The sequence below is a fragment of the Morone saxatilis genome, unplaced genomic scaffold, assembly GCF_004916995.1.
Source record: "Morone saxatilis isolate NCDOM2014 unplaced genomic scaffold, NCSU_SB_2.0 Contig8, whole genome shotgun sequence".
In the NCBI taxonomy this organism is placed as follows: Eukaryota; Metazoa; Chordata; class Actinopteri; family Moronidae; genus Morone; species Morone saxatilis.
This window is the reverse complement of record NW_023340257.1, coordinates 2,880,062-2,895,336: the sequence shown is the minus strand read 5'-3', so window position 1 is coordinate 2,895,336 and position 15,275 is coordinate 2,880,062. Positions and strand designations below refer to the sequence as shown.

General features: G+C 42.0%; 1 long non-coding RNA gene across 2 annotated transcripts in view; it reads right to left on the bottom strand.

Moving 5' to 3' along the window:
* The window catches only part of LOC118341529, a 16,225-nt gene extending 7,174 nt beyond the window's left edge, over positions 1–9,051 (bottom strand). The window contains exons 1-2 of one of the 2 annotated variants that reach the window (XR_004797437.1): positions 8,925–9,051; positions 8,114–8,205 (exon numbers count right to left, since the gene is read on the bottom strand). This is a non-coding gene — a long non-coding RNA (uncharacterized LOC118341529). Of the gene's footprint in view, positions 1–8,113; positions 8,899–8,924 lie in introns of those variants that run through there. The other variant, XR_004797436.1, reaches the window with a different exon arrangement.
* Between the last annotated feature and the right edge of the window lie 6,224 nt (positions 9,052–15,275).

Below are 15,275 nucleotides of genomic sequence, written 5' to 3'. Positions count from 1 at the left end.
TGGGGGAGGGTTGTTTTCACACGGGGTTGAGCGGAGACGAATGTAGATATACCTAACATAATATATCAAGTGCTAGGTTTTTTTTTATTACGCTACTGTGGCTCTTGTGCCGTTGGTTTCCGTGTTTTCCGCACCCTAAAATCAGATGGGGGCATATCGTCTTGTTCTCTTCTGCATGTGTGCAATGGATTGAAAAAATCAATAAGTTTTCAGTTTCGTATCTAAGCGTATGCTCTCTTCTCTTGTGCTTTGCTTTGTGGTGATCACGAGAAACACAACTGCCGGAACAAAAACGAAAACGAACAATCTCAGTTAAATACTACACTGTCCGCGTTCAGGCAAAGAAAGGGAAAAAGGGGAGAGACAAATAAAGAGAAAATGAAGCGTGGAAGGAGAGAAGAGGCGGTAACGCCGAGGTGGAAGATTGGCTACGAATGGATGTGGCTTTGCTTGTATAGATACATTTAAAGCCTCTTCTGACTGGCTCCCCCCAGGCCTTTAGGTTATTAGTGAGACGAGGGAGCGAGAGACGACAGGAGGAGAGAGATACGAAAGGCAAGAGGGGCGAAGAGGAAAAAAGTGAGAGAACGAGAGGGAGCGGGAGGAAGGAGAAGAGGAGAGATGAACTCGCGGGAGAGAGGGGACAGAGATGAGGGAACGCAGAAGAACCAGCGAGGCGGCGAGTACAACCGTACTGTAGCTCAAATCAGCGACGGGGGCCCGGGGGAGAGCCGGTGCAAGGGGAGGGGGGTGGGGGGGGGCGCGCGCGCACGGCAGAAAAATCCCTGAGACCACACTGCCCTCTTGCTTTTCTTCTGCTCTCTCCCTCCCTGACTGACTGATCGACCGACTGTGTCTGCACCCCGGCTAATCTCCAATCCTCTCTGACTGCTGTCTGGCAGACGGCGCATTGTGCCGTTTTTCTATCTCTATACAGCTGCAGTTGCCGGAAAAAACCCTGCATCTGGATCTACAGCACGCTCAAACCCCCCCTCCATGTGAAAAAACACTGACGTTACCAATTTTAAAATCTCCCTGTTGACACACACACAAACACACACACACACACACACACACACACAGAGCGCAGCTATCCTCATTTATCACCCGCTTTGTGTCCAGATAGAGCCAGTCTTCGGCCAGGCCCTAATATTAGCATGCTTTGACGGTAAGAGCCCGCAGCAGGCAGACAAAGGCTCACACACACACGCATTGGTAAATAGGTGCAGAGACACGACAACTAGAGCACAAACGCAGAAAACACTTCAGAAGAGGGTTTTCATGACTGTGAAATGCAAATACTGCAAATCTCCATCCACGTGGTGAACGTTCAACTTTGCATCCAGGTAAACGACAGTTCATCGCCACTGATTCACCAAGCCCATTTCACTCTCTTCAAGTATTCGTTATGAGCTGGTAATGGCCGGGAATCAGCCCCGGCGAGCCAAGTAGTACATCAAGAGAGACCCAGATCTGTCACGCTAGCCCACGCATCCGAGAAAACAGCAGCAGGACTGCAAATGAAGTGCACAGCACCGGGCCGCAGAGACGGAGAGGTAGAAAACAAACATACAGTGTTGATGCTGTGAGTGTGTGAGTGTGTGTGTGCGCACTGTGCAGGGTGACATGCTCGCTGGATGGCTGACGCAGCGCCACTGTTGGCCAGAGTGATTGATTGACAGCTGTCACATCTGATTGATGGGAGAAAGAGGACAGGCCCGCAGAGGTCATTGGGGTCATTGCTATGGCAACAGTGACGAAAATGAAAATAAAGGTTCAGAAAGATGGTTCTAGAATTCTGTGATAGAGGAATGGATTACTGCAAGCATTTTAAACTATTTACTGTTATATTCTTTTTACTTGGGCAGGGACAAACTATGTATTCAAATTAGAACTATCAATTCATCTGTTGATGATTTACACAATGAATCCATTAGTTTGGTCCATAAAATGTCATAAAATGTTTTAAAACTGTTTCCCAAAGCCCAAGGTGACATCCTCACATGTCTTGTTTTGTCTACAACCCAAAGATATTCAATTCACTGTGATAGAGGACTAAAGAAAGCAGAACATATTCACATTTTAAAAGCTGAAATCAGATTTTTTTTTCCTTTAAAAAAGGCCTCAAAACGATTAATTGACTATAAAAATAGTTTGTGATTGATTTAATAGTTACTAACTAATCCGTGCAGCTTGAATTCAAAACACTCTTTCTTGGTCAAAACTCATTTTAGAAATAACAAATACTGATCAAAGCGAGATGTAACAGTGCAAACAGAGTGCAGGAAAACCCACTGAAACATGCAGTTATATAACTTCAGCATTAAGTACAGATAGGCAGTACTTAATTAACTTAATTTCTTGATTCTAACACAGTGGAACGGGAGAGTCGAGTAAAAAGAGTCAGTTGGTACCACACACACACACACACACACACACACACACACACAGAGAGATGGCAAAAGGAAAAATATTTGTCCATCCGATAGAGAGGAAAAGAAGGAGGGAAATGAAGGAAAAGACAGACCACATGAAACCCCACAAAGCTGGACGCTCTCACTTTCTGCTCTAGGTTGTATTAATGCAGCACACACACACACGCACGCGTAAACACACATACGCCCTTATACGATCACACGGTCACCATATATGCTGTAAAACCACGTCTTCCATCAATTGCCAAGTCACCAAATCTGAGCCTCCCCACAGCTGGACACTGTAACCAACAGGGGGCAGTCTTTTGCTCCTCTACCTGTTACCGCAGCTGCACACACACACAAACACACACACACACACACTGTGCGTCCTGGCAGACTGGGAGGCAGGCCTCAGTATATTCTCAGTGTATACCATGTGGAGGTGATACACACAGGCTGCTGCTGCACTGGGAGTGTTCGAGGCTGTAAATCCAGCAGAGGCCGACCAGCTTCATCCCCACACTTCAGCCAGGAGATTCACAGCATAAATTAGGGATTATATTTCTTCCAATGAGAACAGCAGAAGAAGAAGAGTGGTTCTCTTTGGTAGTAAAATGTCAGCTGGTGTCGAGGACAGATGCAAAGGGAAGGGGCTGAGCAACAACAGCTGCACTGGTTGATTTTAGTAGAACTTCAGTTTTCAGTCAGTTCAAAAGTTTGGTGAATTACTTTGAAAGTGGAAAATAAATGAATGATTTCAACTGCAAATCAAATAAACCTTGTTTATAAAGCCAAACCATGCCATGCTGTAGTGTCGGAAGATCTTCTGTGTGTTGCTATTATTGTTCATTTTCCTACTGTTTCTCCTTGAATGTCACAATATTTCGCATGTCAGATATTTTGACAGCAGTGGTTTCCACGCAGTCTGTAATTGGAAATATTATGACAATAATTGTTTGCGGTGACAACTGATTTTACCGTCTGTAAACGGACCAGGATTCTGCTCGTCCGAGGCTCCGATTTCAAACTCTTTCCCCCCACCCTTTTGTGTGTGATATCTTTGACAAGCGCTATCTGTCATCGCGCAAACAACAAGACTGAAGCAGCCGGACTTCTTCCCCAAAGCCGGCACCTTTAATGAAGTTAGCGAATAATAGGGCGTCACCTCGGAGATGAACCGATGTTTCAAACAACGCTTAAAAGCTCTCGCACGTCACTCCCATCAGCTCTGCAACAACACCATGCTTCTGATCTCCACCTGCCTGCTACACACGGGCCAACACACCTGACTTCACATCAGCTCTGCTGACAGCTGACACACACACAAACACACACCTTACCAGTCACACTACACACACACAGCTGGACAGAGAGACATCTATCAGAGTTGTCCATTTCTAATACATAGCCACTGCATCCTAATAATACAATGAACAGTCGATTTATTGATTGTCAATCTTTGTCAGAAATTGTGTTGGCATAATTTATTCATTGTTTAAGTTAATTTTCAAGCAAAAATATCAAAAATGTTCTAGGTTCAGCTTCTTGAATGTGATTTAAAGACCCCCAGGCATATAAAAATAATCTGCTGGAACAATAATGTGTCAGGTCTTTTTCCCTGCAAAAAAAAAAGCTAAAATTTCCACATTAAAATCCTTAAAAAGTAATCTTTCTAAAGTTTTGCTGCTGGACACAAGATGTCTCCTCCTTCACTGTAAAGTCCATTCTCAGTGGATGTGCACTGGTGGCTTCAAGTTTCTACATCACACTGAACAAGTTTACATACTGGACCAGGACTGACTTCCTAACTATTTATGATGTCACATGGTGGTAGGCCCCGCCCGTTAAAGTCAGATTTTCAATGAGCACAGAGGAACTTTCCACTTTCAGCAGATTGATGTGAAAACATCCTTCTAGTGTCAAACTCTGCACAGACATCATTCAAACAGCACACTGTAGGGACAAGGAGATTTTTTTGACTAGAGGGGGACTCAAACAAAATAAGTAATTTGAAGACATCTATGATGTGCATTTGTCACTGTTTCCTGACATTTTGTAGACAAATCAATGAATTCAACAACTGTAACAAAGGTAAGAGCAAACAACAAAGGTTAGCTGCAGTCTGAATAATAATATAAAAAATAAAATATGCATTGTTAACCAGGCGAGAAGAAAAGCCTGAGGGAAACACTGAAGGCATCTCTTTAATATAATATTTAGGGGTGTAAAACAGTCATATTTAACACTTGTAATATTCACACATGAACCCATAAATATCAGCTTCAATGTCAGTCTTCAAACACCCCAGATCAGATCAACCGATAATGCACAAACATGCACATCATGGACTACCACGCTGGCGTCACAGAGCCAAAAGTGGAAACCAGAGCTTTTTCTCCCCTCCTGCTCCATCAGCAAACAGCCTGGATTGCTATTGACCGTGTGGAGCGTACAATATCTCAGCTTTTTTCTTTTCTTTTTGCGTGTGTGTGTGACAGGTACAGTAATAACATTGGATTGTATTGATCCAGCTGTGCAGAGCGCCATGCGTACCTCAGGGAAAGCTAGGAGGTTGTACAGTTATCTCCCGGGGTGTAATTCTCAACTATACAACCTACTACCTCAACCTGGGAGCAAGCAGACCTGGACACCAGGGCTTCATGGCTCAGGGGGGATAAAAATGGAAGGAGGGTGCAAACGATGCCACTTAAAAAAACTAAAACTTGATGCACTATGAGATACTTTCCTCCCATGTCAAAGTGGTTATAACATTTTAAAAGGGGCCCTAGCAGTGCAACTGTGTATCTTAGATACAGTCTCTATACACAAAGCAGATAAACATGTCTTACTCCAAACTCTTTACGTCACTGACCCCAAAACACACAAACCAACCCCAGCCCTCTAAATGCTGATCAGACTTTCTCCCCTTAAAGAAAAGGCTTGCAGTTGCTCATTTGAAACTGCTAACATGTGGGAGGTAATGGCCGTTTGTGAGAAAACAAGCATTACGGCTGCCATTCGTATGCATTCTCTAATTGGGCCGATGTCCACTTCATTAACACCAGAAAGGCCGAGCTGCAGCTAATTGACTGCTGACTGAAATAGCCGTCTCCTCGGGAGCTTTCCACAAACTAACATTTGAGAAAATACACAAATAAACTGTTGCTCTAATTATAATTTCCCTTTTAACTGACTCTTCGTTGGCCTTCTCTTAACCCCTCAAAGTCCAGTTGTTTTTGGAGAAGACAAACTGAACTGTGTGGAAAAGTGTCAAGGACCCCTGAAAAAGACCCAAATCTGACTTTTCCAAGCTTTGGTATAGCTTAGAAGATTTCTGAGACAGATATTGCTTTAGATATTTTTATATAGTTTGAGAAAAGCCTGTTCTGGAGGGTTCAGGTTTTGAATGTGAGGACCTCAGAAGTGGTTTGATACCAGGACGGAGGGAGCTTTCTTAGGAACGGCCAGAGTAAAGCAGTGCTGCCGGTATCTGTGACAGGGAAACGGTTAATAAAGTTAGAGAGAGCTGGCGAGTGGCCCCCGCTGTATTTTTTGCTGATGCTGCTCGGGTCGTTGGAGCTGCACAGACGCAGACCTGTAGATACAAGCTTGTGGTGTGAGTTAACACAAGTTCGGATCTACGGGTTCGGGGCTGTGAGCATAGATGACTTCACGCATCCGTCAGCATGACGAGACAGAAGGAGTGAGCCTCCTTCATCAGCAGGACCATGTGTACTTCAAGATTCCTTTCTAAAGGCAGTAAATAAGTAAATAATTTAAAGCCTAATACACAAACGTTAACACCACTTATTGCTGAAAATTAGATGCAAATAATTAGCCTAATATTCAACAAAAATGATGAAGCCTCCTGTTCTACCTTGGATTTGAAAAATTCACAGTTTCAAATGAAAGACAATACAATGTAGGCCGAGAATAAAGCAAATAAAGGAATAATCGCTGCCATTCAAAAGTAAAAACTAGAATCTATATTTAAAAAAACAGGATTAAAAGGAAGGTCATTTCTTGCAATTGCTAAATCAGAAAACAACATTTTTGGGTGGTCACACTTCATCCAAAACTTCCATCTTCACTCACAAGACTCCACCAGCTCAACTCCTCAGCTGATCCCACAATGCACTGCATCAACTGAGTACATATTGAACTTCATATTGTACTTTATTATTTGCTTACAGGTTATAATTATGCCAACACTTGTACACGGCTCTGTTTCCTCGCTACGAGAGAGTCGTTCCAGTGAGTGATGGGCGGAAAAATTCGAGTGGCATTTTAAGAGGCATGTGGCTGAGCTCAAATGAGACGCAAGTAATATAAAATGTTCAAAATAAATTGCTCTCATAAAATACTGTGTAGGAGTTTTTGCTTTGTTAATACCTGTGGATATTCAGCAGGACTTTGTGTTGCCATACAGACGCCTCGCTGTACAGTACATACTGCAACAATGGTCTCAAAATAATAAAGTTGGTCCTCATGTTGTGCTTGAATTCAGTTAAGGATTATGTTAAAGTTATATTAAAAGTTTGTGTTTTAATTAAATTAATTGACAGGGCGAGGAATCATGGCATGGATCTGTAATATTATAATAGGATTTCTTAATAGAACTACATTATCAAAGGCTCACAAATGTATAGATGCCTTAATTAAAATAATGACAAAAATAACTGACATTATGCAGCTAATAAAAGCAGTAAAAGATGATTAAACTGAGAAGACGAACCACCTACACGTCACAGGACTGTTGTCTTGAAATCTTAAAAAAGAAATTTAATATACATTTGATAATATGAAAACTATTCTCTGATTACTCACTTTACATTACAAGCGTTTCACTGAAGGTAAAAGCCACAATGCACGCACAAAAAGTTCAACTGTGACTGCACATTCCTGTCTAATGTGAACAGAGTTGTCGCTCTGCAGCACAGGCAACAACGTAAAACTTGTAAAACTCAGAGATGAAAAAGAGTGAGTGGTCTAATTTCAACTTCCAGACTCCATCTGAAGTTTCCTTTTCTCCTTCTCTTCCCTCTGCCTGAATTTAAATGAGACGTCTGACTTTGAAGCTGTTGCCAAGTTGCTTAAAGTATGTCAGTGGGTCTTTGCCAGCGAGCTGAAAGACACCTTGAGATTGGCCGAACAAAGAGGTCAGCGGGGTCCACAGCACCCTGCCAGCCAACGCCGCCACCGCTGCACCAGCGTGTGTGTGTGTGTGAGGATGACTTAGAAGAGCGCCGACAGAACTGAGAGCGGCTAAAGGCCACCACCTGCATTGTTCGGCACTGAACAGCGCCGGCGGGCAAACCCAGCGGCGCTACCCAGCCCTGCTCGCCCAAATCTACCCAGCAACAGAGGTGGTGTGTGTGTGTGTGTGTAGGAGAAGGTAGGGTGGGGTGGGGGTTGGAGGGTTCAACAGAGGTGAAGAAGTGAGAGGTGAGGAAGTGGCATGTCGTTAGCGCTTCATAATATCATGCAGTGTAAACAGATAGCCCCGGCTAGCCAACAGGTAGCATTCAGTCTAGGCCCCATTCACCGCAGCTAATGTACAGTAAACATCACAGCAAAACTCCACCACGGGACAAAAACAGCAACCACACTGCTGAATATGAAGAGCCACAAAGCAAAAAAGAAAAAAGAGAAGAAGTGGAAAGAGCTCGGAGCACATTGGTAGCATGAGGACTTACCGATTTGCCTTTATGTTTAGTTTCCAAATGTTTCTTTTCTCTACTCTGCAGGGCCTACGGTGCTTGGCAGAAGGTATAGGCAGTCATGTCCACTGTGGCCCACCAAAAAATCAAAAAAAAAAACAGCTCAAACATGCAACTACAGTAACAAAACCAACCCGAAAAGGAGCTCGGGGAGAGGGTGGGAAAGAGTGAGACAAAAGAAAAAAGCAAAGGGAAGAGGGAGAGAAACTGGTGGGGGGAAGAGAAGGAGGGGAAAAAAGTAAACGATAACAGAAAAACAGACTCGTTTTTTTTTCTTTCTTTCTTTGGTGTTTTTACAATTTCAGTTTACCGCGCGCTAGTAATAATAAGTATAAATAAGCGAGAGGTAATCTTTCAGCCTGTAAAACCTCTGCAATCTACAAGCAGCCTCCCTGCACTACGAGCAAATGACAAGCAACATCTGTTTGTAAGACAGCCAAAATCCCAGCCTTAAAAAAAAAACTACCAAAAAACGCAGAAAATTGGCTTGATTTTTCTCTCTTTCTCAGTCTTCAAACTGCAAACTCTCCTTGTCTGTTTGACTCCCTCACTCGCTCAGCTGAATAAGGCAAAACAGAGAAGAGAGGAGGGGAGTGTGGAAATTCAGCGCAGGGAAAATGCAGCCATGAAGCCATCCTCCTGTCACCCCTGAACCTCTCTCTTTCCCTTCTTTTCCTCGCCCCCCCCCTTCTCCTCCTCCCTGCACACTCCTTCTTCTTCTTCCTCTCCCCCCCTCTTCCCCAAAATGCAAGATGGACAGTCCAGTCAAGGTATAGCTACCACTCACTCAGTCCTTCTCTTCCCAAAACGCCCCACTACTCCGACACATAAACACTTGGACACACACACTTGTATCCCCGTCTCCCAAAGCGTCCCACACAGCCAGAAGCAGACTGACTGCACGTACACACTCGTGGATGCACAAACAAAAAGTGCATATACAGAAATACACACGCGCACGCTCACACACGCATTTCTTGGACAGCTTCCATGCACCAAAAACAAATACCAATCTTTAGTTAGCCTCAGCTGCGAATAGAAAAGAAGGAGTCATTTCGGGACTTGGCTCTGTTTACCGAGGCACAGATACAGACCATTTCTCCATATGCCTGCCTTTCACAGCTCGGGAGCAGCTCCAGATTTGACTGTATCATAATACTGCGAAAAATGTCCTCTGTCACTGATATCTTTTGATAATATCCAGCTCCAGTAATAGGACCGTGAGAGTGGCCGACATTCGGCAAACCAGAAGTGCTGGACCTGTTTGTCATGTTTTCAGTCTCGGGAATTAATAGGTAGGGTCGTGCAGTTCTCCAAATGCTAGTGACAGCACATGAGCTCTGTTCCATTATAGGACATAAGTGGGTGCCAAGTGAATCAATACAGCACACGGAGACAGAGAGACAGCTTCAATTTAAGCTGCAGGAGCAAAGATACACATACTCCACTGAGGTGCTGCAAGTTTACCCTGTTTTGCCAAATGAAATTCAGGTGGAAGGCGGAGATATCTCCTAGAACTCAAACATTAAAGTATAATATGAGGAGTCTCCTTACAGCAGTGAATGGACATCCACTGAAAGCTGGACTCGCTGGAAGTTGCTCTTTTCTTCCCTCACTTCATTGGTACGAGGCGCCACACGCTGGTTTGGTAAACAGGGGCATGCTGACATCACATTACAGGAATTCTGGGTATTCAAGTGTAAGGAATAGATCGGCCAAAAATAAAATCTATCTACTCATCTGGGTAATTATGGATCCCATTGCAGTTATGGGAAGAGACCAAAAGATTCTAACCCACATTTTAACTACGCCAAACCTTTACCAATGCGCAGATCATATTCAGCTTTATATTTAAACTCAACTGTCTCAAGCTTTAACTTAACATGACCTTTTTTAACCTTATGCCAAAACTCAAACTTCCAGTGAGGTGGGCCAATCACCGCACAGTTTGCCTCATATCCCCATGAGGTTCTGCAAACCAGCCCAGTTTATGCCTCTCATGTATCATTAGTCCACTGGATCAGTAAATCATGAACTATTTGAAAAAAGGGTGTTATTCAACTTTCTCTCACCACTGCTTTGAAGATGGAACCAGAATCCTATCCACAAGGGTGTACATGCAGACCAGAACAATATAACAGGTGCACTGGCAAATTAGCAGGAACAATATAATAGATAAGAATATTTAAAAAAAAGGTGCCTGCACACTGATACTGATTTTTCATTAGTGTAGATTTAACCTGAATATCGGAATTGATTGTAGATAAAAATGGCTCATTCTAACGTAACAGAAACACAGAGGGAACTATCATGTTTCTACAGTAGCCCAGAACCGACAAACCAAACACTAGCTCTAGATAGGACCTTTGGTGTTTTTCGCAAGTTTCGTGAGCACTGTAGTTTCTCCTACACACTGGGAACGGGAGGGTGAGGCGAGAGGGTTGAAATCTAGAATTACACTGGTAGATGTTACTAAATCCCACATGCTAGTCCTTTAAAGTCAAATCACCATATGTAGACTTCAGAAATGGGTTCAATTTCCCATTATCATCAAAGGCACAAACTGGTATCTTCAAATCTCCAAGGACTATCATGTTTACTTTAATATGCAGCTATTTTATTAGCCATTATAGTTTGAAGAAAAGGGGTGGAGCCTCAAAATAAATTCAATGGATGATAGGTCATCTATGAAAATAAATAAATAAATAAATGATGGTTATGATCAGGCAACTTAAACCACTTAGATAAGGTTTGGGAAAGCTTGCGGCCAAGAAACACTAAACAAAACTCAACAGTGATTTCTAGCATGATATGGGACACAAGTCAGGAACATCAGCGTTTTTAGTTCTTATATACACATGTATATTTATATATATATTTATGTATATATATAAAACATATTTTGTACAGTGGTAATGCTTGAAAAACATTACCCTACATCAAAACAGCAAATGCTCGGACAATAAACTTTAAAAGCTCAGTTAAGGATATTCTAAACTCGATGTTCACTTACTAACTTATTTCCTGAGCTTTTCAAAAAAAGAAGGGTTTGGGATATGTTTAAAAAGCTTTGTCTCTGGGTATGTTTTGAATTTGACATTTGTGAAGGAACTGAAAAAGGAACCACAAGTCTTCACGAGATGTAGTTCTACCAGCACTTTGCGAATGTTGGAAAGTCTAAGTGATAATTTGCCTATGGATGTACACTGCAATCATTTGTCAAACACTTGGGATGTGTTTAAAACACAAAACCAAGTGTCCTTTTTTTCTTTTTTAGTCCTTTTTAGAAATGAAAGAGCCATCATGGAGCTTTGCTAGCTAACATGCTACCATACAAACTTCTATAGAGGTGTAGTGCACACTTGTGATGTATGCACAACATTTTAATATTACATTTTTCCATTACTGTCAATTTACTATTTTCCTTCTTGCCTTGAAGTACTTCTTTCATCTTTTTTTTTCTCGTACTGTGTTTATCGTTATGCACCAATACAAAAATTTTCCTTGTATATGAAAACCCACTTGGCAATAAGCCTGTTTCTGATTTCCTGCAGGCATTGTGGCTGCAGCAAAATTCAAGAACTTTATTTGCCATTTGTGCTTGCACACATAGGAACTCAAGCTGACCAAGTTTGACAGGCTGGCTTTATAATGTAATGTAATTAATCACAAATTGTCGCTGATCTGTCTCCATATTTTGTTGTTTTTATTTTTTCCACAAATCAAAGCTATTGGGCACCCTTTAGGTCTGTCTGTGAACTTTGCAAATATTTAACATATTAAACTAACAATACCAGCTTTGACAATTAGGATTGTAAGAAATATTGTATCGCGATATTTTGTTTTGTGATATTGTTTCGATTCTCAAAACCACCTTTATGGTTGCATAAAAAAGTAGGGTTAGGGTTTTTCTTGCATGTTACTCAATGCATGAGCTAATGTCATGAATCAATCAACACCTTAAATGCCAATATGGCAACTTTGACCATTACATTTGTTTTTAGTGGCTCTCTTGCATAACATACACATAGCGATAACTGGATTTTCAGGCGCTAAAAAATGTATGTATATTAATTTATTATGTGATTATGTGAACTGCAGATTTTCTGTTTCCTCACTTGGAGAAAGTGTGAGAAACTGTCAGAGTGCGCTCACCTGTGGTCAGTTGTCACAAAATCTTAATCCCTGGGTAAACCTTAAAGAGTTGCCTCTTACTGTCATTTTTGGGGCCACCAACGAAGTCTCTCAGCAATCCAACTAAAAAAGCAAATATGTGTGTACCAAACTACTGATTGACTTGTGGTGGGCTCTGAATGAGAGGCAAAAAGTGAAGCCCTATTCTGTTTTTTCTGTTCTTATGATCTCCATCCTTCACTGTCCTTCACATGCTGACTCCGGTACGACCTCTAGCACACAGATAACTAGCATAAAGTTTCCTTCAGGGACAAAAAAACAAATAAATGCTTTAAACTTAAAGTAGATCCACAATAATCTCGCTGTAATGAAATTTTACTGTGTCAAGCCTTTAGCCTGAGTCAGGGTTCATGAGATGTGTTTGCTGCAGTCCTTGTAATCCCTTCAAATTGCTTCTCATACAGAAATGAAAGTTGTATGGTGCCATTTCATAGATCATGGATTACGGGTTCTGCCTCAAATGCACATGATGAACCCAGACTTTAGTATCTTGGACTGTAACCACTGCTTGGTGTGACTGTAGCAGCTCTCTGCAGGCTGACTACACATTACTTTAAATGAGTTGAAACATTATAGAATGATCCTCCTTGTGCTCCCATTTTAAGACCTCAGGATTAATCCTCGTCCAACTTTTAATTTAAACAGCTCCTTATAAACTAAACTGCATGCAAATGAAGACTCTATAAGTGTGCTGTTTTACATTTTAGTTGAAGTTTACTGGCACTTTCTTTCATGCATCATGAATATCACCCCTTTCCAAAATTCTGTGTCTGTACCCCTTCCATCTTCTCTCCTCTCTTCTCCCTCCGTCTGATATTCTGCTCACGCACAACTGCGGCAGCCCTCCTCCAATCGCTGGCATTAATCCACACCTCAGACCCCCCAGACACACTGTCTGCTCTCCCACAATGCACCTCAGCTCCAAAACTTTCCCAGACACATTTGGCCTTCTCTCTATCGCTTACCTCTCCCTCCCTCTTCAGCCCCTTTTCTTTCATTCGGTCTCCACATGGCTCTTCATCGTCCAGTTTCATTCGCTCTGCCTCTTTCTTTCTCAAACTCTCTAAATTTCCCCTTTCTTTCTCTCTATTCAGCCACGGCCTGTCTGACAAAAGTATCTCCTAATCTTCCCCAGAGTCCATTTGACATAAAATGGCGGCACAGCAACCGACCAATACCGTCATCGCTCTCAAATTGGAAAGCAGAGCCACAGTCAGCTTCAGTTGTTTTTTTTTAAGTTTTAGATTTGAGCGTCTCAAATATTTTCATGTTGCGGACCCCCAAGTAGAACAAGAGTAAAGTCCCAGATCCCATTTATCGGGGGAACAAATAGCAATGTATTTCTGCACCTGGATATTGTTTGGTTTGTTTTTTCTCATTCTTCCCAAATACTTTTCCTTATTTTTATCATGTATAATTGGTCAAACGTAGGCACTATTACGTTACTTCAAGATATTTCTGACAGCTGCAACAATTTGATTCTGAATTCTTTTGCACAACCTAGAACATCAGTGGTCATTGTCAGCTTTTGTGTTAGCTTCTAAAGGAGCAAGGTTTGAGGAATTACACTCATTTATTTATCATTTTTCCCTGCCATTCAACCAAAATCCCATGACACAGGGAGCAAAGAGACCAATTTCACCACCTCAGTAGCCTCAATAGACCAGAATGTGATGCAGCCACAAAAGATCTGACAGTTATTCTGTTAAATGTACAGTAAGAAATCTGTTTTGGAAATAGACAATGCAGGTTAAGGTAAGAAAATTAAATTACAATACATCACAATTTATTTTTCGGGTGCATTGAATGTCCTAGGTTGAATGTATGTATTGATGGAAGCCTGTCAAGGACCTGCAGAGGTGAAGAGAGCGACTTTAGACAATCCCATTTTTTAAGTAGGGATAGAAAAGATTTAAAATCGAAAACCAGAGCTGTATAGTATTGTCAGGATTCTACGACCGCTAGGAAAAGATCACTAAAATATTTATTAAAGGCGGATCATAGAAGTAAGTCATAAAAGCAGAGCAGCACCTGCTGAGGACCACCACAGAATGAACTTATCAATTGTTTTCCTAATCTTCGTTGGGATGCCAAGCTCCTTAACATTCTTGTACTGCACAGTCACTAATTTATTGCACGGTCACTAATTTATTCTTTGGCAATCGACAACTAAAGAAAAGACCCCTCTGCAAAGGCCACTAATCAGCATCTGTTGGACTGGTAGTCTCCCCTCTGACAGTGTTTTCCTCATAAGGGTTTTAACGTTTATCTGGGATCTCGTTTGGCTCCGGTCTTGGGAATCTTTCTGTTGTGCTGGGAAAAGACAAAGCTAAGAGGATTGAATTCGGAGCTGCAGGCAGACATGATGGGAAGCGAAGATAGAAAGTGGAGTCAGTCCTCCTGGTAGATAAAGATTCATCCAAGATGCAACTAATAAGGAATGGGTTTTATTTTATTGAGATGTGATTACGAGGGAACTTCCGCCTCCCTCTTACCACATAGACTATATATTCAGTTGCTTAGAAGCTGACCAGTTTCATGGCAATAAAAATGTACTGCAAGTACAGAATTCATGCTACATGCTGTCTTCAGAAAACTATTCTCAGCCAAGTGGAAAAAGCAGCCCAATATCCCTAAGAATAACACTTATGTTGGACAATTACGCACCTCACAATTTATGCATTCAGCATGAAGTTGTGCGCCCTGTTCATATGGGTAGGTGCAGAGTGTGTAGAGTTACATGCAGGAACTTAGAGATTGCCAGACCTGTAGTTAACATTCATATTCATTGATGGTAATCACAACCTTATGATCACACTTTAATCATAGCTTTTTTGGGCCATAACTAAGATCTGTCCTTCACCTTAATCACATCGTAGTTTCCATGCACAGTCGTTATAGAAAGCAAGGACCCCGGAACCAGTAGGGCCAGAGCCCTACCTAC